The sequence below is a fragment of the Cavia porcellus genome, unplaced genomic scaffold, assembly GCF_034190915.1.
Source record: "Cavia porcellus strain 051 isolate PalLab524CR breed Dunkin Hartley unplaced genomic scaffold, mCavPor4.1 scaffold_6, whole genome shotgun sequence".
Lineage (NCBI taxonomy): Eukaryota > Metazoa > Chordata > Mammalia > Rodentia > Caviidae > Cavia > Cavia porcellus.
This window is the reverse complement of record NW_026947489.1, coordinates 104,261,817-104,289,413: the sequence shown is the minus strand read 5'-3', so window position 1 is coordinate 104,289,413 and position 27,597 is coordinate 104,261,817. Positions and strand designations below refer to the sequence as shown.

Genomic DNA, 27,597 nt, shown 5'->3' with positions numbered 1-27,597 from the left:
CAAGAGAATTTCCCTAATTTAGCAAAAGGTAAATATACTCAGATGTATGAGGCATACAGGACCCCAGCCACCTATGACCCAAACAGAACTACACCCAGGCATATAATAATCAAAATTCCAGAAATCCAATATAAGAACAGAATATGAAAAGCTGTCAGAGACAAGAAACAGATCACTTACAAGGGAACACCCATCAGAATTACAGCAGACTTCTCGGCACAAACCATCAAATCACAAAGAGCGTGGGGGGAAATAATTCAAGCTTTGAAAGATAAGAACCTCCAACCAAGATTGATATATCCTGCACAACTGTCCCTAGAAATAGATGGAAAAACAAGGTGCTTCCAGGATAAAGAGGAACTAGGGGAATTTGCAACCACCAATTCAACTCTACAGAGAATACCACAGGATATTCTAAAAAGAAAATACCAAGATTCCAGAAACAGTGGCAGAGAGGCCACAATGAATGGAGCAGAAAGCAAAATGAAGAAGACAAACTGACAACAAATGACAGAAAAAGATCTCAACAGAAGTGAGGCAAAGAGGATTGGATGGTAGGAACAGCTATTTTAGAGAAAACAAGACATTATAATAGCAAAATTGCATGCTGATTTAGTATCATCTTGTTTTGAAGTCCCATCAAGCTTTTATTCTTCTATCTCCATCGGTCTTAACAGGTTGTATATTATTGGATTTTATTATATGTGATAATACAAGCAAAAACTTTTATAGACAAGGAGATTATACAGAAACCATTGTTCATTTTCTGATAGTTGGTTCTAAATACCCTATAATACTGTCATTCTCTTGAATGGTTTTACCTTGTCTTGATATGTTTGGTGCTACAGTATATGAAGTTATACTCAAAGATTTCAAGGAAAAAGACACTATGGTAACTACTTTTGTGTCAGGATATCTTGTGGTGAAACACTATTTTGCTTAAATGGTTATGTTTTGACCTGCGCTGTTTTGTTGTTATGCCCTCTTTTATTTCAATCTCCTTTTTTATTAGTTATGTTTTCATTTTTATCCTTTTAATTAAGGGAAAAATAAATTAAAAATAGCAGGTTATATTATAGTAACCCACTTTGATTCCCTATTAACTTGATTTGAAACCCTGTATAGCTCTCACCATCTTGTTTTGACTGATTTTCCTCTATTCTGTTTTGCTTGATAGTACCAAGTTCGAAAGTATAGGCAACAACTGTGAAGACAAGATTTATTATGACGCCCATTCTGGTTGACTATTATCTTCTTTTAAAGTCCTGTAATGTCTCCAATGTTTTGGTTTTATTCTTTACTGTTTTGCTCAATTTTATTATAACTGATGATATAGGCAATTCTTTTTAAGATAGCAAGAGGCGGGCTGGGGATTTAGCTCAGTGGCATAAGCGCTTGCTTTCAAGCAGGCAGTCCTGAGTTCGATCCCCGGTACAGATAAAAAAGAAAAAGCCAAAAAAAAAAAAAAAAATAGCAAGAGGCAGTATGGTAACCATTGTTGATCACCTTGTATTTTGTTTTTACATTATTATGTCCACCCTTTTGATTTGACTGACTCTGTTCTGTTATGTAACATTTGGTTTTACTCACTTCAAAAACAAGTAATAAGAACTGTGGGAGTAATAAAACCCAAAATGTGTAATTGTCATTGTGCAAAAGAAAGGAAAAGAAAGTGCTCTAAAGGATATAACTACATATATATTTAAGGGTATAGGATAGATAACCAATTACTGAGTTTTGTTGGATCATTGGACAGAACTGTTTGCAGTCTCACTGTTTGAAAGTCCACTTTATATACTTTAATTTTGTAACTTGAACAACTATTTCTAAGATAACAATATGTAATCTATTAACTAGTGATTCTCTACTGTTTATTCTTTCTGAAATTCTGTATATCTTGTACCCTTTTTCGGTTTTTTTTCTTTTTATCCTTAAATAAAATAAAAAAAAAACAATACAAAGAATCAATGAATCAAAGAGTTGGTTCTTTGAAAGATTAAATAAAATTAACAAACCCTTGGCTAACCTTATCAAAAAAAGGGAAGAAAAAACTCAAACCTAGGCAATCAGGAATTAAAAGGGTGAAATTACAACAGACCCTGTAGAAATCCAGAAAATCATCTATACTTACTTTGAACACTTGTAATCCAATAAGATGGAAAATAGAGAAGAAATGAACAGATTCTTAGACATACATGAATTACCAAAGCTGAATAAGAAGATATAAAAATCCTAAATAACCCAGTATCAGTAAATGAAATTTAAAATGCAATTAAAAACCTATCAATGAAGAAAAGCCCAGGCCCTGATGGGTTCACTGCTGAATTCTACAAGAAATTTAGTTAAGACTTAACATCATTACCTCTCAAACTCTTCAATGAAATTGAAAGGGAAGCAATACCCTCAAATTCATTCCAGGAAGCAAACATTACTCTGATTCCAAAACCAGAGAAGGTCCCAGCTAAGAAAGAGAATTACAGGCCAATCTCCCTAATGAACACTGATGCAAAAATTCTCAATGAGGCAAGGTCTCACTATGCAGTCTAGGCTGGCCTCAAACTCATAGAGAACCTCCTGCCTCAGCCTTCCAAGTGCTGGGATTACAAGCATGTGGCACAATGCCAAATTTATTCAATTTGTTGATGATGGACATTCTTTCTGGAGTCAGATGGGATCTCAATGTTGTTTTAATTTGCATTTCTCTAATGGTCAATGATGTTAAACATTTTTAAATGTACTTACTGGCCATCTATATTTCTTTTTTTTCTTTCTTTTTTTTGTCTTTTTCGTTTTTATCGGTACCAGGGATTGAACCCATGACTGCCTGCTTGCAAGGCAGGCGCTTATGCCGCTGAACTAAATCCCCAGCGGGCCCCCCTCCCCCCACCATCTGTATTTCTTCAAAGTGTCTATTGATCTTGGCTGCTCATGTCTTGACTGGGCCTTTTATGTGGGGTGTCTAATTTTTAAATTCTTTATATATTCTAGATATCAGTCCTCTGTCCAAAGAATACCCAGAAAAGCTTTTTCCCCATTATGTAGGTTTTCTGTTCACTCTGTTGATTGTTTCCTTTCATGTGCAGAAGGTTTTTTATTTGATAGGATCTCATTTGTGGATTCTCAGTATTATTTCTTGTGTTACTGGGGTTCTATTTAGAAAGCCCTTGTTAGGCAAGTGTTCAAAGTGAGCTGAATCCTTATCCTTTAAAAAAAATTTTTTTTAAAATTTTGTCAGAACTCATTGAGTTGCTCAGGCTGGTCTCAAACTTGTGACCCTCCTGCCTCAGCCTTCCAAGAAGCTTGGATTGCAGGTGTGAACCAGGCCAGTTGTTGTAATTATGAATGTTGACTACTACCTGTTCAGTACTTCCATTGTTATAAACGGAGCAGCTTTATCCTATTTGATGCAGTGTCTCTGTGGCATCTCTAAAATTATTCACCATTTTCATCTTTTTGTAGTTTATTCTGGTATATTATGTGACACAACATTTTTTCCTCCAAATTTTCGTTCATTTACAGCGGGTCCTGGTGTAGTTCGCCCTTCCTGCTGTCGCGCTTGGGGCTCTTTCTTTAGGGTGCCTCGAATCATTTCCTGCAGCTTTGTTCCTCATTCCTTCCAGCTGATTTCAGCTTCTATTTTGGGCTGGGGCCTCGGGCCTCAGGCCCAGGCCGGCGGTGACCAAGAAACACTGTGCCCCTTGCCGGCGGCCTGGGTCCCCAACACCTGGACAGCCTGGGACAAAGCCATCGGGTTGCTCATATCGCGGGCTCAGTCCTTTCAGCCGGTGGAGGAGTCGCTTTGGCACCGCAGGGCGACTCTGGCCCACTTTGTGGTTATTATTTTTGCGGCGCAGGGGACGGCGACGGGGCCCCGCGCCTGCGGCAGCTGCATCACTCGCCTTCTCCAACGCGCTCCTTCTGTCCGGGGCTCAGGCGACTCTCAAGGTCCTGCCTGTCGCCTCTATGGACCGCAGGCACTCGCCCAGGCGCCAGATGCCCATCCCCGCATCCTCCTGCAGTCTCCCCACGACACAGAGATGCTCCCACCGGGCCACCCTGGAGGTAGTGTTGTGACACTCGGTGCAAATAGGAGCAGCACAGTTTTTTAGGCATTCAAGGGCCGTGCAGAGGCTGAGTCACGTGCTGAGCCAGCCTCCAGCCTCGGGCACAGGCAGCCAGGTCTGTTAGACAAAATGGAAATCAGGTTCACAGTCGGGCGTGCATTCGGGAGGCTGAGGCATGAGGATCACTGGGAGTGCGAGAGCAGCCTGGGCTCCAAAGTGAGCTCAAGGTCAGCCGCAACTGCATAGTGAGGCCCTGTCTCAAAAAGACCAACCCCCCCCACACACACACACAAAAAAAAAAACTCAAACAAAACAAAAGCTGAGGGGCTTTAGCTCAGCGGCATAAACGCCTGCTTTGTAAGCAGGAAGTCTTGAGTTCAATTCCCGGTACCCCCCCCCCCAAAAAAAAAAAAAAAAAAAAAGGCTGAGGACGTGGAGCGCGGTCCTGGGGACACCAGGATGCCCCAGCCCCGCCACCTACCGGCCACTTCAGGAGACGCAGTCGCACCGCCCAACGCGCTCAGGTTGGGAGCGCCTGATCCCGGCGTGCGGGTGGCGCCCAGCAGGGGGCGCTCGTAGCCAGGCCAGTCCGGGGATAGCCGCGATGCAGGGAGGGGGCACCCAGGTTTGGTCTTGCTGGCTCCACCCGGGCGCTCGCCTGAGCGACAAAGCGGCTGCACGTGGCCCCAGAATCACGGTGGTGGCAGTATGGGCAGGCACTGACAATTCCTGTCTGGAAATCCCGGTCATCAGCGGGAAATAAAACTTAAATACAAGTGAAGCGACCAGCGGCGGCAGCATCTGCTTTTTTTTTTTTTTTTTTTTTTTTTTTTGTCTTTTTGAAACAGGGTCTCTCTTCCCAAAGAATAGATGGGGTTAAAAAAAAAAAAAAAAGAAAGAAAGAAAGAAAAAGAAACAGGGTCTCTCTATGCAGTTTAGGCCGGCTTTGAGCTCGCTTCGTAGCCAAGGCTGGTCTCGAACTCGCAGCGATCCTCCTGCCTCAGCCTCCCAAATGCTGGGATTACAGGCATAAACCATCGTGCCTGACAGCATTTGCTTTTTGTTTGGGGAAAAAAATGTTCAAGTGAGCCCTGTGGTTACACATGCCTGTAATCCCAGGACTCTGGGGGGCCTGAGGAAGGAGAATTGCAATCTGGAGCCCAACCTGCGCAGTTTAGTGGTTTAGACCCTATCTCACCGAAGGAAGAAAGAAAGAAAAAGAAGAAAAGGGGCTGGGGATTTGGCTCAGCAGCCTAAGTGACTGCTTTGCAAGCCTGAGGTCGTGAGTTCAATCTCCAGTAGGGGGGGGGAGAGACTTTCAACGAAAAAGAAACAAAAGTGAAAAGCCTGGGACAATCAATATAACAAAGAAAAAGAAAGAAAAGTGAAAAGGCTGAGATGTAGCGCAATACCACAATCGAAGGCCCTGAGTCCAGTTCCCAGCACTACACAAACAAAACACCCTTCTCCAAAGGCCCGGCCAGGGCCCAGGATCCTGGCAAGGGCGTTCTCCAGCACTAGGAAGACAGGTTTGCTATAGAGCTTCACCACACTTTAATATGCTCATTGGCCCTGAGCAGGAGCCCCACCCCAGCCCATGTGATTCAGGATGGCCCAACTGGCCTCACGCTCTTCCCTAAACTCCTCCAGCCTCAGCCTCCCGAGTGCTGGGATTACAGGCTCGTGCCATCATCCCTGGCTGAAACTGCCTCATCTTTTTGTGCTGATGTGCAGTTTCTCTGGAAAGAGGGTCTAATAACTTTTACGACTGCCAAAGAGTTCACAGCCTTAGCTTGCATAGGTAATGCTGGTCTATAACCCATGCTAGCGGGTTTATGGGTTCAAAACTCTCCCTAATGCTGAGCCCAACTGGCACCCTGCAATTGGGCCACCTAGTCGAGTGTTTGGTTCTTCTGAAAGGGCAGCTAAAGCCAAACTTGACCTCACTCCTTACAGAAAGCCCAGCACTTCCTGCCCCACAAAAACTCCAGGGCATCGTTGGTTTCCTTTTAAAGCCAAGTTAGGTGCTGCAGATGTACTTCTGCATTTCTCTGGTGGAGACAGAAATAACTCTCTGGTGGGTTTTCCCCCATTACTCATGCAAACCCTCCATGCCTCACTGACCACCAGGTTTCGGCCTCCCTCCCAGCGGCTCCGCTGGGCCTGGTCTGACCCTTCCCCGCCTGGGCAAGAGTCCCTAGCAGAACTCCATGCTGACTTCACTGGTTGGGATTTTCCTCTGCTGGTGTGTGGACAGAGCTAAACTGTGTTCCTTTTATGGAAAAAAAATACAAGGTCTTGTTTTAATTGTGAACAATAATAACAGGAACAAAAAGATTACAAAGCCACTTGTAATTTCATTGGTAGGCCTAACAAGTTAGCAGAATTTCTCTGGTAGTTTTTTGCTTGTTTTGAGACAGGGTCTCTGTGTAGTCCAGGCTGGCCTTGCGTGTGCATCGCTCTTCCTGCCTCAGCCTCCTGAGTGCTGGGATTATAGGTGTGTGAGACCTTATGCAGTACTACTTTTGTTTTTAAGACCAGTTTTTCTGTGCACACTTTGCATTGCTGTGATTCCAGCAGTTCAGTAGCTGTATAACAAGAGGGGTCTTTTTACAATTCATTTATTTCTATAAGACGTCTAAGCATTTGGCTGTTTTTAGGGGCTGGCTGTATACTTTTCTTTTTGGATGGCTAGGAATTGAACCCAAGGCCTTTCCACTGAGGTGCATCCCCAAACCTTTTTAAAATTTTGGTAAGTCACTAAATTGCTCACTCAGAGACAGAACATGTGCTCCTCGTGCGTCAGCCTCCCGGAGTACTGGGATTACCGGTGTGTGCCTATGTTTTCTACCCTATAGGAAGGCACACTGCATCATTTCCCTTGGTTGTGTCTTTGCATGGGCTCCAGGTGTGTATGTGTGTGTTTGTATACACGTGCGTATATGCTTGCACATGTGTATGGTGGTGATAGTGTGTCATGAATTGTGTGTTCAGAGTTTGCAGGGAAGCCTTCTTTTTCCAGGGCAGTTTCTGGTGTCAGGTGAGTTCTCCAGCTTCACGAATTCCTTCAGCGAGGATTTAGTGAGTGTCAGTTATGTGCCAGGCACTGGCCCAAGTGCCAAGGATCCAGAAGTGAACAAGACATTGTGCCTGCTGCAGCAGGGACTCTCGGGTCAGGGGGACTGAATGAACTTTGCTCTGGAATGCCTTCTGGGAAGACAACTTCTGCTGAGGCCTATGTGAGGAGGAAGGGAAGGGCCCTTTGCAAGCCTGGCGCAGTGTTTGCTGGGTGGGGGGAACACAGGGATAGGCTCCTGCATGGGGGCTGCTGGCAGGAGGGGGAGACCTGCATGGCTGCAGGGGCCCAGACTTTAAGGAGAGGCACGTGTGCAGGGGCGATCTGGCTTCTGTTCTCAGATGAAGACAGAAGCCACTAAAAGGCTTCTGAGAGTAGCTGTGACCAGAGGTACACACCTGTAATCCCTGTCTTCCCAGAGGCTGAGGCAGGAGGATTGAAAATTGAAGGCCAATCTGGACACCTCAGAAAGATGCTGCTTCAAAAAAGGGAAGGTTGAGGACTTAGTTTGGTGTGAAGGCCCTGGGTTCAATCCACAGTACCAAATGCAGATGAAGTAGGAGAGGGAAGGATGGGGAGGAGGAAGAGGAAGAAGGAGAAGGAAAACAAGGGTTGTGTGGAGCAATGAGATGCTTTGACTTGACGCTTGAAAGAACTGATTTGCAAACCAGGTGTAGTGGTGCATGCCTTCATCCTAGCACTCAGGAGGCTGAGGCAGGAGAATCACTGTGTGTTCAAGGCCAGCCTGGGCTATATAATGAGTTTAAGACCAGTCTGAAGTACACAGCAAAGCCTTGTCTCAAAAAAAAAAAAAAAAAAAAAAAAAGAAAGAAAGAAAGAAAGAAAGAAAGAATTCACTTGGTTATGGCAGGAGCGGGCTGCCTTGGGAGGTTGCCATGGTGATCCAGGCACAGGTGCTGCAAGCTTTGCAGCAGGTACAGAGTGAAGATGGGACAGGTGGCCTGGGGCTAGGCCTGAGGGAACAGCAGGATCTGTGAGTGGTATGAATAGGAAGTTTTGAAAGGAAGGATCAAAAATGACTTCTAGGTTTACCTAGAATGGAACTGCTCTTGAGTTTTTTGAGAGTTTTTGTTGTTGTTGGTTCATTTTTGTGGGTGGTACTGGGGATTGAACACAAGACCTTCGTACTAAGCTGCATCCCCAGCCCAGTTTTTTATTTTTTTAAATTTATGATAGGGTCTCTCTAAACTGTCCAGGCTGGACTCGAACTTCTGATCTTTCTGCCTCAGCCTGCCAGCATGCCATTTATTAATTTGAGTTTTGTGGAGGGAGATAGGGGATTAGGAATTTAGCTTTGGAGAGCTTAGTTAAATGGAAGACAGATGCCTATCTGAGAGCCAGTGAATAAATGAAGTAGCATTTGGAATATGAGTTTGAAATTTAGGGCAGTCAAAATTGACTTTGGAGAGGTCTGTGAAGATGGGATTTTTGCTTTTTGAGATGAGGTCTTGCTGTGTAGTCCAGGTTGGCCTTGAGTTTACTGCCCAGGCCCATTCTAGCCTCAAACTCATAGCAGCCTCCTGCTTCAGCCTCCTGAGTGTTGAAATTACAGGTTGTGTCCAAAGTAACTGTGAGAAGGGGCAAAATATCCAGGTGTGTGAGAGGAGGAGCCCCATGTGTCCAAAGTGGGAAGGGGAAGTGCTCAGCAGCCCAGCTCAATCTGCCCTTCATTCCCCACCAATGGGGTGAACCCAGGTCTTGGACAGGGTGTGTCAGATGGTTGGAGGGTACCAGGAAGACTCACAAGTTAGGTCAATTAAAGGTTTTACTAGGCAGGTATTGGGGCACAAGCCAGCACTAGGGAGGCTGAGGCAGGATGATTGCTGCAAATTTGAGGCCATCCTGAATTACATAATGAGATCTTATCTCAAAAAACAAAACCAAACAAACAAAAAACCCAAACCAACCAAACCCTGAACTTCCTCTGAATTAACCACGAGGGTTTCAAATATGCAGGTCTCTACAAACACTGAGACAAAGGGTGGGATGGTTTTGATATAGGAGAGCTATGATCAACTCCCAATCTGCAGAAGTTGCATACTAAAGGACAAAATTAGAGTTTTATTGGAAATAAGAGGAAGAAGAATAGCTCCTGGATTTCCAGGAGGGGTTCCAAATGAGTGAGCACCAGGGCCCTTTGTCAGGAGTGATTTATACAACAGTCACAACATGAGTACAGTGTGAGACAGAGTAAAATAAGATTACAATAGGCTATAGCTGCCTAGCTAATGCTGATCCAGTCGGGAAGTGAGGCCCATAACAAGGGTGCATGGAAAGAACAAAAGAATTTTGGGGAAGGGATGGGTCCTGGATGACTGATACCTATCTGGACTTTACTGGATCAGATGATGCCAATCACAGGACCATTTCAAGTCTTTGCTGTTAGAGAAGCAGTGTAGGCCTGGCCATTGCATCTCTGTCTTGAGGCCTGGCCTTCTTCAGATGCGCCTCCAGCCACAATTCTGATGTCTTTATTTTTCATTGACATCTTGAGAGCCTAGGCCAGCTCTGACTTATTTTGTTATCTAACTCGGCTGCCTGTAATACTTTGAATGTGTCCCCAAGATCATATACTGGTGGGTTCAAAGGCCAGTGATTAGACTTCAGGTGAGGTCAGAGGGTGTGGCCTGCACTGGCAGCACTGGCTTCATTTACTCATTTATTTATTTATTTAATTTTATTTTAAAGAGAATAAAACCAAACAAAACAGAATAAAGTCAATCAGAACAGAACAATGAAAGTGCTACCAGACTTCAAAACAAGATAATAAGAAATTAACAATGGCTACCATAATGTTTCTTGTTTTCTTCAAAATAGCTGCCCATACCATCAGATATAATAAAATGGAACAAAACAGAATAGAATAAAACCAACCAAAAGAGAACACTGAATAAAATAAAACAATAAAACAGAACAAAACAGTACAAACAGTGCTGGATTTCAAAAACAAGAGAAGGAAATGCCCCTTATTTGCTATATTGCATATTGTTATCCTCTTACTAGATGCTCAGAATACCAGCCTTAGGTCTGCAAAGTCAATAAAAGTGTAAGTTGTTTGGGCACCTCAGCCCATCCTCCAGATCAGTGGGTTGCTCATGGGGGACTGGGTGCGTGTTAGGGTGGTGCTCTTGTCAGCCCTCACGCCAGTTGGCTCACAGGAAAGGCAAACTGGCCTTTTGTTACAGGCCCAGCGTGGCCTCTGCCAACTCTTAGGAAGGGTGAATTAGCTTCTTCTGGCAGCAGTGGCTTTAGGGTGGAATAAGCCAGCAGCTTAGGCATCATCTTACTATGAGGCACTTACCACCACAATAGGATGCTGTGAAGGCTCTGGCCAGGCAAAGAGCAAATACTAGGGCCTGGCTCTGACACTCCTGGCCTCCAGACTGAGCCAGGTTACTTCTGATCTTATAAAATGAAACAAAACAGTGTCTTGGTTTCAGCCTCAGAAAATGAATGACTCAGATGGTGCTTAGTTCAGGGTAGGCCTGGTGAGTACAGAGTTGCTTAAATAAACCAGAAAACACTGGTCTCCCCCACCTCTGCCCTGCAGGCTGTTGCTTGGGTTTGAGCCTCACTGCTTTCTCCTGGTCTGGAAACACTGTGAAAGCAGGGCATGGTTACTGTTTACAGCCGGAGCCAGGACCAGTGCCTGTCACAAATAGCCGGGCTGCAAGTGCAGCTCAGAGAGACTCAACCCTCAGCACCTGCACCTCTCCCCCAAAAAAGACAAAAGAAAAATGAACGCATTATAGCAAAAATTCCAGATTGGTCTCCTACTTTCTTTTCTTGTCTTTTTTGAGATGGGGTCTCGCTATGCAGTTCAGGCTGGCCTTGTGCTCACTTTGTAGCCCAGGCTGGTCTTGAACTCACAAGGATCCTCCCACCTCAGCCTCTTGAGTGCGGGGATTACAGGCATGAGCCACCACGCCCGGCTCGGTCTCCTACTTTCTAGTCTCACTCTTGCTGTTAACTGAATTCAGCAATAGCCAGGTATAGTGGCACACACCTGTAATCCTAGCACTATGGGAAGGTTGAGGCAGGAGGACCCCAAGTTCAAACCCAGCCTGGTAAACTTAGTGACTTACCAAGATCCTGTCTCAAAATTAAAAACTAAAAAAGTGGCAGTGCTGGTGTAGCTTGGTGGGACTGTTCTAGGCTTAAAAAGAATTCTAGTCCTAGAAACAAAACAAACAAACAAACAAATCACAGCAGACTATTATCAAAAGTTAATTTTTTTTTGTCCTTTTCTTTTTCATGGGTACCAGGGATCAAACTCATGACCCACACACATGCAAGCAAGTGCTTATGCCGCTGAGCTAAATCCCCAGCCCCCAAAAGTTAATTTTTTAAAAAAGTTCACTTGAATAGCTTATCAACTGATAATATATCACTTTCAGTTTTGTTCAAAACAACTTCATTTTCAAAATTATTTGTTGGCTTAGACTGTTTCATCAGTTTCTGGAAAGCACATCAAGAAAGGTCTGACCAAGATTTAAAACATTAGGACTACTTCATAGCAACAGCTTCCTTAGTCCAATATACTCAGAAATGGAAACATAAAAATATTAGTTTTAATATGCCTTGTCTGTGTACATTTTTGAGACTAAAATGCTTTATCTTACTATGGGATTAAATTATAATTTGTCAAAATCTTGAGCTGCAGAATTCTCTGTGTAGGAAGATGTGAGCCAAACAACCAAACTGGTGATCCGCCCTATCGCGTAATGGATCAGCCCATCAGCCTTCACTTGTCAAATGTCAGTAAACAAACTGAGCCTCCACATCTCTGGTCTGCATTCCAGTTCACAATTAAACATCTAGATGAGCAGAGAGCCCTGGCCGGGGTGGTCTCTGGATGATAAGGAACACTGGACTCAGCATTTCCTACCAGTCTTTGTTCTGCTCTCCTCCGTCCCATCTCTCCAACAATGCACTGCGTCACAGCAGTCTGGAGTTGGAGGAAGGAATAAAGCTGGCCATTCTTTCTCAGTCTCACTCTGTAAGACAGCCAGGGTCAAGACATGCGTCAAGCCACCCAGTCTTCAGTGTGGTGATTCAAACTCAACAGCAATACAAGACAGGAAAAGGTGTGAAGCCTACTAAATATAGTGCCCTGCTTAGAGAGAGGATTTTTTTTTTTTTTTTTTTTTTTTGAGACAGGGTCTCCTTAGGCAGTTCAGGCTGGCCTTGAGCCCAGGCTGGTCGAACTCCAAACAATTCTCCTGCCTCAGCCTCCCGAGTGCTGGGATTATAGGCGTGAGCCACCACGCCTGGCTAGTTAGAGAGAGGATTTTTAAAAATGTCTTTGGTTTTTTTGTTTGTTTGTTCTAGGAATCAAACTCAGGACCTTCCACTTGCCAGGCAAGTTCTGTGCTACTGAGCTGTATCCCCGGCCCCTGGGCCACGGATTCAGCTCAGTGGTGTAAGTTCCTGCCTGTGAAGTGCGAGGTTATGAGTTCACTCTCCAGGACCAAAAATATATATATAGCTATCTCTATATGTCTCTCTCTATATCTTTCTATATATTTCCCCTGGGCCCCATCTTTGGTAGATCTGCAACGTAAAATTCAGCATCGGTGAGAGATACACCTTGCTTTTGTAAAGAGAAACAGGTTGTGAAAGAGGTGATGGGAATGGACAGCAGCCATCGTGTGGACAGAGGCAAGAGCACAGGAATATCAGAGATCCCTTTAAATGGATCCTTTCAAACTGTCCGTTCCTGCATGCTCCTTGATTTTCCAGTTTAATTACCCAAGATGGATCACTATTTCAAAATATAGGTGGGTGTGACGTGCACATCTATAAGCCTAGTAATTGGGAAGCCGAGGCAGTAGGATTGCTCCTAGGTGGAGGCCAGCTGGGGCTATATGACAAGAGCTTGTTTAAAACAAGCACACAGGGCTGGGGATTTAGCTCAGCGGCATAAGTACCTGCCTTGCAAGCAGGCAGTCATGAGTTCGATCCCCAGTACCAATTAAAAATAAATAAATAAATAAAAAACCCACGCATTTGCCCGCCCTCTCAGCGCCCTTGGCGCGGGCCAGGAAATGAACCAGTCAGCTGTTCCCATAAGCCCACCAGCGCTTGGGCTGAGAATCAAACATCTCCCCAACACCACCCCATCCACCGTCAGCAGCTGAAGACAGAGGTTTCAATATCTCTTGAGATATAGCAATATAGCAAATAATGGGGATTTACTTCTATCATCTGTTTGAAGGCAAAGGTTATTTTCACTATTATATCTGTTTTGATGGTTTTGCTCTATTCAATATTCTCCTTCAATTGCTTTTATAATGTTCTGTTATTGGTTTGATTTCACTATACCTAATTGACTGGACAACTATTGTGAAGATAACAAGATGTACTATAGTATCTATTACTACTATCCCAGTATCCTGCTGTGAAGTTCTGTACCAGTGTCACTGCATTGTCTTGGTTGGCTTTGTTCTGTCTTGTTCTGCTGAATTTTTACTACATTCCAAATAAAATTTAAAACACACACACACACACACACACACACACACACACGGCATAAAACACAGCTCTAGGCTGGAAGTGTGGCTCAGTGGTAGAGCACTTACCAAGTACAGAGAAGGGACTTCAATGCCCAACCACAGACACTTTTAGCTCCTCACTGCCTACAGTGCTAGCACTAATGCACTGGTAATGGGTCAGGATGGGCAAAGCAGGCTCCAGGACGCACCTGGTAACAAAGCTCCTAGTAACTGCCACTCAGTGAGGTTCAAGCCTTCTGATGAGAACTGGAACTTCTGGCTCACAGCCTCTCTTCCCCACTCCAGCTGCATGATGACTGTTAGCAATTCCAGTGTCAGGGGATGATGCCCTAACACACATTTCTGTTTATCCACCTATAGCCACTGAGCCCATCTTCTGCAGCCCTTCCTGTGGACACACCTGGACCTCACCACCAAAACCTTTACCACCTTTGAAACCTTCTGCTTCTGTAGCTCACCTGCTTCCTACTGCTCTATGTTGTGGGACACTGAATAAAGGTCCCCAAGAAGTCCACACCGTAATCTTAGGAAACCAGGAGTCTATTACCTTGGCCAGCAAAATGGACTTTGGAGATGTAATTAAGGTTATTAAAAAAAAGGTTATAGACTTTAAATAGGTGGACTATGCTGGATTATCCAGGTGGCCCAATCTAATCACTTATGCTCTTAAATAAAACCAAACAGCTTTCTCTGGCTAGAGTTGGGGAGATGCAGTAAAGGAGTAAAGCAGAGATGTGATCTAAGGGGTGGCACGAAAGACCACCCCTAGGGTTTCAGAGCTCCATGCATGGTGGCTGGAAGATACAAAGGTTAGGAAGGTAGGATTTGCAAAGCTTCTAGAAGCCTGGTGTGGTGGTGCACACCTATAATTCTAGCACACTTGGGAGGTTGAGGCAGGAGAATTTGAAAGTTTGAGCCCCGCCTGGGCTCAAAATAAAATAAAATAAAAAGCAGCTGCTCCTAGAAGCTCCTGACTGATAGTCAACAAGGAAACCTCAGCTCTACAACCACCAGGGACTGGATTCTGCTAACACAGCAAATCAGCTTAGAAGCAGGTTTATCTCCAGGATCTCCAGAAAGGACTGCAGTCCCGCAGACACACTGATTTCAGCAGCATGAGGCTCCAACACACGCCCGCCTGAGCCTTACTGGCTGTGGACCTCTGACCTCCAGAACTGGGATTCCGTAAAAAGGCGTTGTTTTCTTCTGCAAGCCTGTGGCGATTTGTAACCCAGCTAGGATGATTTGGACATCGCTGTACTTTTTTTTTTTTTTTTTTTTTTTTTTGCACCGGGTACCGGGGATCGAACTCATGACTTCGCGATGGCCAGGTAGGTGCTTATGCAGCTGAGCTAAATTGCCATCCATCGCTGTACTTTAATACCTTGCCCCACCACTCCATTGCTGTTAGCCAGGCTGCACATGCCTTTACTTCTATTTTCTGACTCAGGAGTCTGGGATGGGACCTGAGGATGTGCATTTCTCACCACTTGTTGGTGACCGATGCTGTCGAAGGACCTCACTCCTCGATTACAGCACCCCAACTTCCCAGCACTGCGGTCAAGGAGCTGGGTGCTGCGCAGGGAAAATCAGCCAACCCAGCTGACTGCTTTCATTTAGTGTCAAGATTACAGACTCTAACGGACTTTTAGTGACTGTCGGACGGTCCCTTCCCATTTCCCTTGGGACGTTCCTTGGTCTTTCCCACGCCCTATGTCCTCTCTTCTCAACCTCCCCGGCCTGCTCGCCTCTCGTTTTCAAGAGAAAACCTCACTTCCACGCTTCAGTGAGGACCCACGGTCAGGAGAGGGGAACTTTCCATCTTGGATGCCCTGAATCCTCCCCCCGCATCTCTCCAGCCCCCCAGCCTTCTCCAGTCTCTACTCACTGGGTTTCTAGCTCCTTGTTTCTTTTGCTCTTTGCAAAAGGGAGTGGGTATTCGCTGAATAGCAAATACCACATCAAGGTTTACCCTTTAGTCAGTGCTGTCCTTTGGTCCCTGATTTTATAGAGATCCTGGATAAAACCAAATATGGTGTTCCAGGAAGTGACACACGCTGGGCAGGAAATAGGGTCAAGCGCATGCGCACACGGCACCAGTAGCTGTGCCATGCTGGGAATCCAGCATGGAGACAGTGACCAATCCGCGAAGGCTCCTGTCCTTACGAGGTTTGCGTTTAAAGCAGCAAGACACAGAGCAAGCCAGGGCTGCTTAGTGAGACCTTGTGTTGATACAAAATTCAAGTGTTGGGGATGTGTCTGACGGCAGAGCTCTTACCTAGCGTGTGCAAGCCCTGGGGCTCAGTCCCTAGTACTGGAAAGAAAAAAGAAAAAAAGGAAAAGGAGAAGAAAAGGCAAGAAAACTTGGACAAAAATTTGAAAGGATTCACTGCCTTTTGTATCTTGGGATGGCGCTCCACTTCCGAGCAGAGGCTTTACCTTGTTGCCCACTTCCTTGCAGAAATGCAGTTTTGAGGGCCAGTTACCCTGTTCCATTTGTTACAGTATTTTTAAAGATCCTCATGTACTGCCATGCTCTTATACATTTTGTGTCAGTTGTTTGGGAAACGTTCTTCAGGCATCTGGTAATTTATATATAGAGAGGCCTGTAACAATTTCATTCAGTGTCCTAATTGCAGAAGTATTATTGAAATCATTCCAACTGGGTTTGCTTCAATTGAATCTTTACCTGTTAATTTTGAAGTAAGGGCTGTTACTGAAAACTACCAGCAAGAAGACTATCTAGTTGCTTTCCCCCCTGAATATTATAGGCAACCATTAAATTTTTATTGTCTACCACGTAAAAAATTAGTTTGTGGTCATTGCCTTACTGTAGGTCAATATCATGGTCATCCTATAGATGACCTTCAAAGACCCTGTCTGAAAGAAAAAGACACATCTCAGAAACTGCTGAAACAGTTAACGGACACATAATTGACAGATATTACTCATCTTATTGAAAAGCTAGAAGAACAAAATTCTCATTCTCAGAGGAAATGATACAGGGTGGTAAACAAGTTAGTTGTTCTCTGGTATTTTGAGGAGCATATTGATAGAAGAGAAAAACAAAATTTTGATTTTAATAACAGCTCTGTGATGTTGATGATTAATCAAGACTATGCTCCTTATATTGAAAGAATTAAAGCAGTGAGAGCACTTAGCCAATTTATAGCCCTTGGTCTGCCAATTCTAGGAACATTTGTCTCTCATAAAGGGAACAATAGTTGACACAATATCATTTGTCTCTTACAAGGGGGAACAAAGGTTGACATAGCACACAGGTTACTTGGGAGGGTGATGTGTACAGAACAGCATAACGATGTGGTCAGTTAATCTATAACTATGTGGTTGGTGCTTGGTTAGTAGGGTGACAAGCTCAGTACGGAATGACAGTACTGCTAATAACTATCCTTTTAACTATTTTTGCTAATTATCTTTTAATCAATTATTTTAATTTTTTAGCATCTTAGTATAACAGAAACAATTTTAAAATTTCAAAGGGAAAACTAAGCTAAAAAGAATATTTACAGTTAAAGGTGAGTGTGGTGATCCACACCTATAATCCTTGCACTCTAGGAGGCTGAAGCAGGGAGGATCATGAGTTCGAAATCCATCCTGGGCAACTTAATGATACAGTGAGACCCTATCTCAAAATAAAAAACAGAAAAAGGCTAAGGATGCAGCTCAGTGTAAAGGCCTTGTTTTCAATCGCCAGCACCACCACTTAAAAATAGTTATGCATGCATTCCACCGGTTGATTATAATATGTATCAGATTTCAGATGTTACAGTGTGAAGAAGTCCATGTGTTAGAGCTTATTTCATGTTCAGTGATGGTGCAGATCTGTGCCACTGAGCTGTAACCCCAGCCCTAGTTTGCTTATTTTTTGCTGTAGTATTGGAAATTGAACCTACACTGAGCTACATCCCTAGGTTTCAAGTCTGGCTAAATCACTAAATTGCCCAGGATGGGTTTGAATTTGCTATCTGCTTGCCTCTGCCTGCCAAAGGCAGTGATGGGATTATGAATATGCACTACCACAGCTGGATTTTTTGGTTCATTTTTGTGATTCTGGGGAGGGAATCTAAGGCCCTGAGCGTGCTAGGTAATTGCTCTACCACTAAACTTATTCCCCAGCTCAGACTTGCAACTTTTTGATCTTTTTTTATTGGTATTGTTACTGTTTTTGTTTTTGAGATTGTGTCTTACTTTATAGTTCAGGCTGGCCTTGAATTTACTAGGTAGTTTAGACTGGCCTCAAATTTTTGGCAATATTTCTGCCTCAGCCTCTTGAGTACTGGGATTATAGATGTGTATCACTACACTAGGCAGAATTACAATTTTTAATTTTTGTTTTTTTATATTCCAGTTCAGAAGTTTTCACTGTAGAATCGAATTCACCTTTTGAGGGTATTCAATCTAGTGTTTCCTCTTGATGGCATTTTAAATTTTAATTCAAGCATTTTGTATTTCAAGAATTTCTTGTTTTTTTTTTTTTTCATATTTTCATTTCTTCCTATTTTTGCTTAGAAATTCCATTTTGAAGCCGGGCGTGGTGGCTCATGCCTGTAATCCCAGCACTCGGGAGGCTGAGGCAGGAGGATCGTTGTGAGTTCGAGACCAGCCTGGGCTACAAAGTGAGCTCAAGGCCAGCCTGAACTGCACAGCAAGACCTTGCCTCAAAAAGACAAAAAAAAAAAAAAAAAAAAAAAATTCCGTTTTGAAATGGAAGTTATATGTTTCTTTCTGAACATCTTCAACACACCAAAATCTTTTATACATAAATTTTTTAAAACCAAGAATTGAACTCAGAACCTCGTGCTTGCCAGGCAGGCGCTGTGCCACTGAGCTATAGCCCCAGTCCAAAACCTTTTGTATTCTTATGGGGTGTGGTGGTACACACCTGTAATCCCAGCAATTGGAGGCTGACACAGGAAGATCACTGTGTGTTCAAGGCCAGCCTGGGCTACATAAGTGAGTTTGAACCCAGCCTGCACTACAGTGAGATGCTGCCTCAAAAAAAAAAAAAAAAAAAAACCAAAAAACCCAATCAACAACAACAAGCCATTTCATATTCTTACAAAATCCCAGGGGAAATTTCTGGTTAAATAACTTCTTTATTTGTATCTACTTTTGCTCTTTGAGGATGGCTTTGAATCTATTATGAATTCATGATACTCTTGCCTCAGTATCTCACATGTTGGGATTACAGGCGGTGCCATAATGCCTGGATACTGGTTAATTTCTTTTTCTTTCTTTCTTTCTTTTTGACACAAGCACTTATTTCTTTTTTTATTTTTTATTTATTTATTTATTTTTTTTTTGAGATAGGATGTCTCTATGCAGTTAAGGCTGGCCTTGAGTTAACTTTGTAGCCAAGGCTGGTCTTGAACTCACAATGATCCTCCTGCCTCAACCTCCTGAGTGCTGGGATTATAGGCCTGAGCCACCATGCCTGGCCTTTTTTTTTTTTTTTTTTTTTGTCTTTTTTGTTTTTATCGGTACCAGGGATGGAACTCACGACTGCTTGCTTGCAAGGCAGGTGCTTATGCCGCTGAGCTAAATCCCCAGCCCCTTTTTTTTGACTTTTTGAGACAGGATCTCACTGTGTAGTTCAGGCAGCCTTGAGCTCACTTTGTAACCCAGGCTGGTCTCGAACTTGTAACAGTTCTCCTGCCTCAGTCTCCTGAGTGCTGGGATTACAAGCATTCCCAATGCCCAGCCTTTTTACTTTTTATTAGTTCTTGCTAAATTGCCCAGGCTAGTCTCAAACTTGTGGTCATTTTGCCTCAGTCTCTCAGCGTGCTAGGATCACAGGAATACCCCACCATGTCTAGCTTTTCTTTTATTTTGAGACAACATCTTGCTACCTTGCCAGGCTGTCCTTGAACTTGCCATCCTACATCATACTCCAAAAAAGCTGGGTTTATCAGTGTTCTTTTCTGCATGAGAAAGTATTTGTTTAGTTTCTCTCTTTCTCACTTTCTCCTCCTCCTTCCCAGGATGCCTCTGTCTGGCTTTTGGGCCTCAAACTGGAGCCAGGGTTTAGAATCCGATTATCTTCCTCTGGTTATGCGGAATGTGGTGGGTCTAGTCTGGTGAGCCTGACAGCTGGACAGATCTGGTAGCAAGGTGTTGTCTGGTTCTCACTTCTTTAATCTGTAAGAAAGCTGTGGTTCACAGACTGGCACTCTTTGATCTCTTTCTGGTCTCTTTTCTTCATAGGCTGCTCAAGGTGAGCTCAGGGACCAAGCTGTGGCTTCAGCTTCCCTGGTGTGCAGAGCCCTGGGCCGCTGCAGGGGCTGAACCTTTCACTCAGCTGCCAGTACCCAACTTCCAGACTCAGAGCTCATAGAGTCTGAGACTTTAGCTCCACCTTTTTATCATGTTTTTGGCCCATTTCTGGTTCATGGAGGATTTGTAAGAATCCAGCTCTTGGGGCTGGGGATTTAGCTCAGCGGCATAAGCACCTGCTTTGCAAGCATGTGGTTGTGAGTTTGATTCCTGGTACCGATTAAGAATAATACAGCTCTTTTTTTTTAAAAAGTCAGTTTTTATTTATTTATTTATTTAGAGATAGCGTCTTGCTTTATTTTATAGTTCAGGCTGTCCTTAAAATCACTATGTAGCCCAGGCTCAAACTCATGGTGATCCTCCTGCTTCAGCTTCTTGGAATTACAGGTATGAGCCACCACACCCAGTTAAAAAGTCCCTTTCTTTTAAAAAAAAAAATCATTTTAAAACTAGGTGTCATAGCAACTTCCTGTAATCCTAGCATTCAGAAGGCTAAAACAGGAAGGTCACAAGTTTGAGGCCTCTTTGGACTTCACAGTGAGTTCAAGGACAGCGTATACTACATAGTGAGACCCCCCTCAAAAGGTTGTTTTTATATTTTAAATGTCATGGCTGGTGTATGGGGCAAAGGTGTAAGGAGATTTCAATCTCCTTACTCCTGGCTTCTGTCCTAACCCACTGCTGAAACCACGATATGTATGTCACTGACAATCTCTTTTTGAGAGGTGGCTGAGACAGGGTGTCACTATGTTCAGACTGGTCTTAAACTCACTATGTGTTTTGGTTTTGCTTTGGTCTTTTTGTTTGAGACAGAGCCTTGAACTCACTGTGTGGTCCAGGTTGGCCTTGCATCTGTGGCAATGTTCCTGCCTCAGCCTTCCGAGTGCCACACTCAGCCTTCACTCCAAATTGCCAGATCCAATGTGCATTTCTTTGTGCTGGCCTTATTTGACTTTTAGTCAGCTTTTTTTTTTTTTTTTTTTGTCTTTTTTTATCAGTACGGGGGATCAAACTCATGACTGCCTGCTTGCAAGGCGGGCGCTTATGCCGCTGAGCTAAACCCCCAGCCCCCTTGGTCAGCTTTTGACAAAACTGCTTTTCAGACAGCACTCTTAAGCCAGGCTAAAGCACGTGAATTATCTCAGCATTCTGGATTATAGCCCTGCATCAGTGCACCCAGCTCCACTTCTAAAGTTTTCTTCTTCCTCCTCTTCTTCTCCTTTTTCTTCTTCTTCTTCCTCTTCTTCTTCCCTTCTTTCTCCTCTTCCTCCTCCTCCTCCTCCTTCTCCTTCTTTGTACCAAGGATCAAACTCATGATTTTGCACTTGCTAAGCAGGTACTTGTGCCACTGAGCTAAACCCCCAGACCCCAAATTTTTATTTCTAACCTAGTTGTCATTCTGTCTTCCATACTCAGTCCCACATGCCAATTTTATAATTCTATATCCATGTGTATAAATATCTTAAATTTAGTGTACTAGAAATAAAACTCTTAAGCTGGGCATGGTGGCGCACATCTATGATCTCAGTACTCAGGAGGCTGAGGTAGGAGGATTGTGAGTTCAAGACCAGCCTGGGCTACAAAATGAGCTCAAACCCGGTCTGAACTGCATAGCAAGACCTCTCTCAAAAACACCAAAAAAAAAAAAAAAAAAAAAAAAGAAAAAAGACAAACCTCTTAGCTGGGTGCTGGGGCATGCATGTGTAGTTTTAGCTACTCACAAGGTTGGAATAGGAGTAATTAAATAACACTGGTGTGGTGGTGCATGCCTGTAATCCCAGCACTCTGGAGGCTGAGGCGGGAGGATCACTGTAGTTTGAGGCCATCCTGGACTACATAAGTGAGTTCAAGGCCATCCTGAGCCACACAGTGAAATTTTGTCTCAAAACAAAATAACAATAACAACAACAAAAAAAACCAACAACGAAAAACAACTCTTGATTTCCTCTCATGAACTGCTTCTCCTTTGAGCCTTTCTTTTAGATTGGGATTCAGTTTTTGAGTCTTTAGTTTCTCCTGTGGCATTTCCGTCTCTAAAATAATGACTGTAAGCCAGGTGTGGGAGCACACATCTGTCATCCTAGCACTTGGGAGGCTGAAGAAAGAAATGAAGAACAGAGAAATACACAAGTATAAAACTCAAAAATGACAGCAACAAAAAATAAAATAATGACTGCAGATGTCTCTCACACATGTGCACATGAGGTCGTACGAGGAAACTGACTTCAGAAAGTCCCCTCTGGTCCTCAGTGGGAGTGATTTGGTCAGGTCTTGCCCTGGCTCTTTACAGCCTCTCTTGATCCAGAGATCACTGATTGGATCTCCATCTCCCCCACTTCACCCTGAACTGTGAGCACGGCCTGTGTTAAGGCATCTCTGGAACATTCTGTCCCTTGTAAGTTAGCATCTGGAAAAGAGAAGGTTCTCAGAAATGATCACAGCACAGCTCAGGGAATTTAAAAAACCCATGGCAGCCCGAGTTCTGGTCACCCAGGACCAAAGTCTCAGAAGGATCCGGAAATTTCACCCTTTCCTGCGGTCATGGGAGCCAGTCTGGCTCCTGGCCTGTGTGGATGGAGTGGGAAGGTATCATTGCGTGTTTGTTGACCTAAGCTAAGACCTTTAAACATCCTGTTTTTTATTAGGTTATTTACTTTGCATTTGTTTGATTTCTGGCTTATTTTGTTCTTCCTGCTTTCATTAAAGTGGGTGGGCTTTAGGAAAGTACAGATAAAATGACATAATTTCCCAGAGGCACTGACCAGCCAGGCAAATTTGGGCTCCTTCCTGCTTTCTAGAAGTCCAGATTCTAGGAAGTCTGTTTCATGAAAGAAACCAGATCTTGCTTCAGCCAAACTCAGGAACCCAGCTCCCGAGTGTCTGTTCCTACCCTTCTCTTTGGGGTGAACTCTCAAGGCTGCAGCTACTGGGAACAACTCATGTTGGAGAAGCAAAGACCAGAAGGGAATGAAAGACACATCAGGCTACCTCTTGAAATAGTCACCTGGGTCCCTTACTCCAGAGCCAAACTGGGCCTGGTTTTGTACTAGGGATGCTTTTTAGTCACACATGGTAAGTTGGAAACCACACTAGTGGTGTTTTGTTGTAGTTGTTTGTTCTGTGTTTTGACACGGGATTTTGCTACATAATATGCACTGGCCTTGAACCCACTGTGTAGGCTGGCCCAGGCTGGCCTTGAACTTGCAGTGATCCTCCTGTCTCTGCCTCCTCAGTGCTGAGGGCTTATAGGAGTGTGCTACCATAGCTGGCCCACACTGGTTTTTAACTTGCCTCTCTTTTTTATTGTATTGGGGAATCAAAGCCAGGCCTCTCACATATAAAGCAAGCAGTCTACCACTGAGGTAACATCCAACTTTTATTTATTTTTTTGGTGCTGGTGGTGGTGCTGGTGACACTGGGGATCCTTTGCACTGAGCTATATTCCCAGCCCTTTGGATTTTTTATTTTGAAATGGGGTCAGGCCTCAAGTTTGCAATTCTATTCCATCCCCCTTAGTCACTGACATCACATGTCTGGCTTCAAACTGTCTTTTCCTAAATTGTGGGAACAATGCTATTTTAGGAACCTGGGTCCTATCGGGACCAACACTCGTTTTATTAGAGAAGGAAATTCCAAAGTCTAGGTATAAGAGGAAGGACAAACACATAACTAAATTCAGAGTCATTGCTGGAAACAATGTCTTGGCGCTTGTCATCAAAGACAGTATCTGTGGGTGGGGACCATTACAGCCAGGGTCACCAAGGAAAAATCTGAGTACCGGGTCTGGCACTCGGCAGACTCCGGACGCTGCTCAGGACGAACCGCTTCCCTTCCCTTCCTAGATGGCACAGTGCCTCCATGCTTCTTCATGGCAAGGCACATGAGCCTGGACTTCAGGCCCTGTGCGCTCCTCCCGCGGCGAGAATCGGGCTGCTCTTCTCGGTACTGGTTCTGCTTTGGGTCTAGCGGTGTGCCCGCAGCTCCTTTGGGTAACACATCCCTACCTTTGGGTCCCTTTCCGCATGTGGACACCTACAGCAAGGCCTTGTGGAAGGAGGCTGGCTTTTTGTTTGTTATGTTATTGATTTTTTGGTCTTTTTGCGACAGGGTCTCGCTATGCAGGTCAGACTGTCTTTGGGCTCACTGTGTAGCCCAGGCTGTTCTTGAACTTGCCACCATCTGCCTGCCTCAGCCTCCTATTGAGGGGCTACTGGTGTCACCACCACACCTGGCCAACCAGCTCTATTTTTTAATTTTTTATTTTTAAAGTTCTTTTAAATATTCTTTTCTGTGGGAGGAAACTCCAGTGACTCCCCTTGAATACAGAACAATTGCTGCAACTTTGATTATATGGAGACTTATTTCCTTACACTGATATATATACAGAGCTGACTACTGTATTTCCTTTTCTCTTCAATTGGCTCTAAGCATTGCAAATAAGGCTAGCCGAGGTACTGATATGTAATCTCTAAAGCCGTCAGACAGTCTCCTGTTTCCTCCCATACTCCTCTCAGTAAAAGATATGAGAGGGAAGTTAGAGCCGTTAGCTCTAGGAATGTCCACAGGGTATGAGTCTCAAGGTAAAGAGGCTATGACTTCCCAGGCACAAAAATTTACATATCAGAAATCCAAGCAACAGCCTCCTAAAACAATTTAGTTGCTGCTTTAATTAAATTATGCAAATTGTTCTTTTTGCATATCTTTATCTCTGCATTTTGTAAATATGTTTCTTTCCCTACCTGGCCAAGCCAGCTCAAATTACTCGCTTAACTCCCCACCATCCTCACTGTCACTCATCCCTGAGCCACTTCGTTTCTTCACAAGATAATAAATTTTGGGAGAAGCCTAGGATCAGGGCCTTTGTCCGCACATCCATACAGGGATTGGATTTAGGACCCCTTGGCTACCCTTAACTTGGAATATGTCTTGCTGTTTTACTCTCGCCGTGGGTTGCATTAGGGGTGGTAGATTGGAATTAATTTGCAGGGATTCCAATAACGTCTCAATGGCATTAAAAATATAACTTTTTGGATTGTGAGGAAAACTGAAAAAGGGATTACGATACTTGGATAAGTTTCCCATATGTTGAATTTTCTTTGTAGTTTTTGTTTGTCTTGTTTTAGTTTTTCCCACTATTTAAATTTGTGTTTACAGTTTATATGCTGTGTATTTCATCTTTGCATTATTTCCCATTCTAGAAGTCTGAAATGTGTAAAGACTTTCAGAAAGTTCCAATTAGTCTTATGCATTCTTTGGCTGGGTGAAAGTAGTAGGTTATCACACTGGTGCCTTTGTGTGTAAGCATCGTGCGTGGACATGGGAATGTTGGAACTTCCTCAGTAAATGAATTGGTGTCCTTCTCATACATCGCATTTGTGAAAGGCTGGGTGACCACACATGTGGTGGTGTCCTATTGCAGTTTCTGATTGGTTTTGTCAGAGTATCTCAGATGAGAGAAGTTTATCAAGCTAGCTGCATGCAAGAAGCACCACTGGATCTGTGTTTATACTTTTCACCTTCTGGTCTGGTTCTTTATGGACACAGTCTGTGTACGCCAGTGGTTAAATATTCACCTATTGTTAGTATAACTCAGTGTGTCTGTTTACAAAAATATATGTTTGCCTATTTTATTGTGCAATATAAATGCCTATGAAATAGTCGGGCGTGGTGGCTCACTCCTGTGATCCCAGCACTTGGGAAGTTGAGGCAAGAGGATCATTGTGATTTCAAGACCAGCCTAGGCTACAAAGTAGCTCAAGGCCAGCCTGAATTGCATAGAGACCCATCTCAAAAAGACAAAAAAAAAAAATTCCTATGAAATGTCTGATTTTTGGTGCCAGGAATCAAACTCAGAGCCTTATGCTTGCCAGACAGGCTGTGGGCCATTCAACTGTATCCCAGGCCTTGAAATGTCTGATTTTTTATGTGGTTCTTAATATTCTTTTAAATATGTAAATAGAGGTGAGGGGTATAGCTCAGCAGTAGAACACATACTTAGCATGCATGAGACCCTACGTTTAACCTTTAGCAACAAGAAAAAAAAAACCCTGAATATCATTTAAAGAATTAAAGCAGGTATGATGGATCATACCTGTAGTGCTAGCACTGTGGAGAGTGAGGCAAGGGTATTATTGTGAGTTCCAGGGCAGCCTGGGATGTATAGTGAGTTTAAGTCTAGCCTGAACTGCATAAGGAAAACCCTATTTGTTTTTTGTTTTTTGTTTTTTGTTTTTTTTTTTCTTTTTCTTTTTTTTATCGGTACCAGGAATTGAACTCAGGACTGCCTGTTGGAAAACCCTATTTGTTATGGTTTGTGTCTGGATGTCCCCCCAAAACCTCATGCAGTCATGGGGAGTGCTTTTCAGAGGTAGCTGAATCTATAGTTTGTGACTGATTCACTGTCTAATGCTGGGATTATGGGTATGGACTCTACCCACCTTAGGGTGGGTGGTCTACACACAATGTAATGGACAGAAAGAGTCTTCTCTTGCACTCTTCCCTTTTTGCTCCTGTTGCTTTTGCTGTCTTCTGCACACCATGAACTGTTATTCTCTGCCATGTGCCACCCTGCCGTGGAGTCAGCTGATTAGGGACTGAAACCTCCACAAACTGTGAGCTAAATAAACCTTTCTTCTTTTAACCTTGGGTGTTGTGTATTTTGTCTCAGCACTGAGAGAAAAGTAACTATGACACTGATCAAGTAAACATTCTGAAAAATAGTTTAACAGTTCTTTGTCATTTTTTGGTGTGGGTCTCCCTATAGCTCCAAGTGCTCTTGGGACCAGCAGTCTTAATTCTCTGATTATCTACTTGCAAGAGAGTGACTGGGCCAATGTATGAAACTTAGGAACCCAGCAGAGGACACTAGTGTAACTGGTCCTGTTGGTGGCTCATTAATGATGGGGAGTACAGCTTGACCCTGGCAGAGGAGATGAAAACTCTGAGTCAGGGTCTTGAGCATTTCAGCAGGGCACACGATCGGGCCCTTTTCTCTCAGCTCTTTGGAGGCCTTTTGCAGCTGACCCTCTTGCTGGCTGTCAGCACAAACCGCATGTTGTACATCCCGCCATGTGGCCCAGAAATCTGGGTCGGCAAAGCTCCTCTGGAGGGAAATGTCAACCAGCATGGTTGCACACAGCCGACTGCCAGCCTCCAGGCATCTCCTGTGCCACCTGCTGTGAGCCTGCTGTTGACGATACAATCTGGAACACCCACACCGAGAACCTATAGATGTTCTCTGTTTGGCCCAGTGGTATTATGTGTTTTTGCTTTTGAAGTTGGGCTGGTTGTCCAAGTCTAAAAACTGATAGATTCTTATGATTCAAAATTTTAGCTATTAGGAAAAAGGACAGAAAGAGAGGTAGGTGCTCAATAGGCCAGGTTTATCGCTGCAGAACAAACCTGAGCGGGATGCTCTGGCAATAGAGCCAGGCCAGCTGCTGGCTGTGAACGGGCTGTGGGGTCTATGTAGGGTCATGGGCAGGGGGAGTCAGTGAGAGATGTTGGGTGCTTTGCCAGGAGAGGGCACGGGTGGCTGGGGCTGCCCCAATGAGGCTTGGGGATGCGCAGGCTTGGTGGTTGCTAGCAGCAAGGGGACTGAGAGTCTGAATCCCAGGTGCAGGGTCTC

The 27,597-nt window shown here is 43.9% G+C and overlaps 1 pseudogene; it reads left to right on the top strand.

Moving 5' to 3' along the window:
- The first annotated feature begins 8,036 nt into the window (after positions 1 to 8,036).
- LOC100727098 (tripartite motif-containing protein 59-like) lies at positions 8,037 to 19,982 on the top strand (annotated as a pseudogene).
- The last annotated feature ends 7,615 nt before the right edge of the window (positions 19,983 to 27,597 follow it).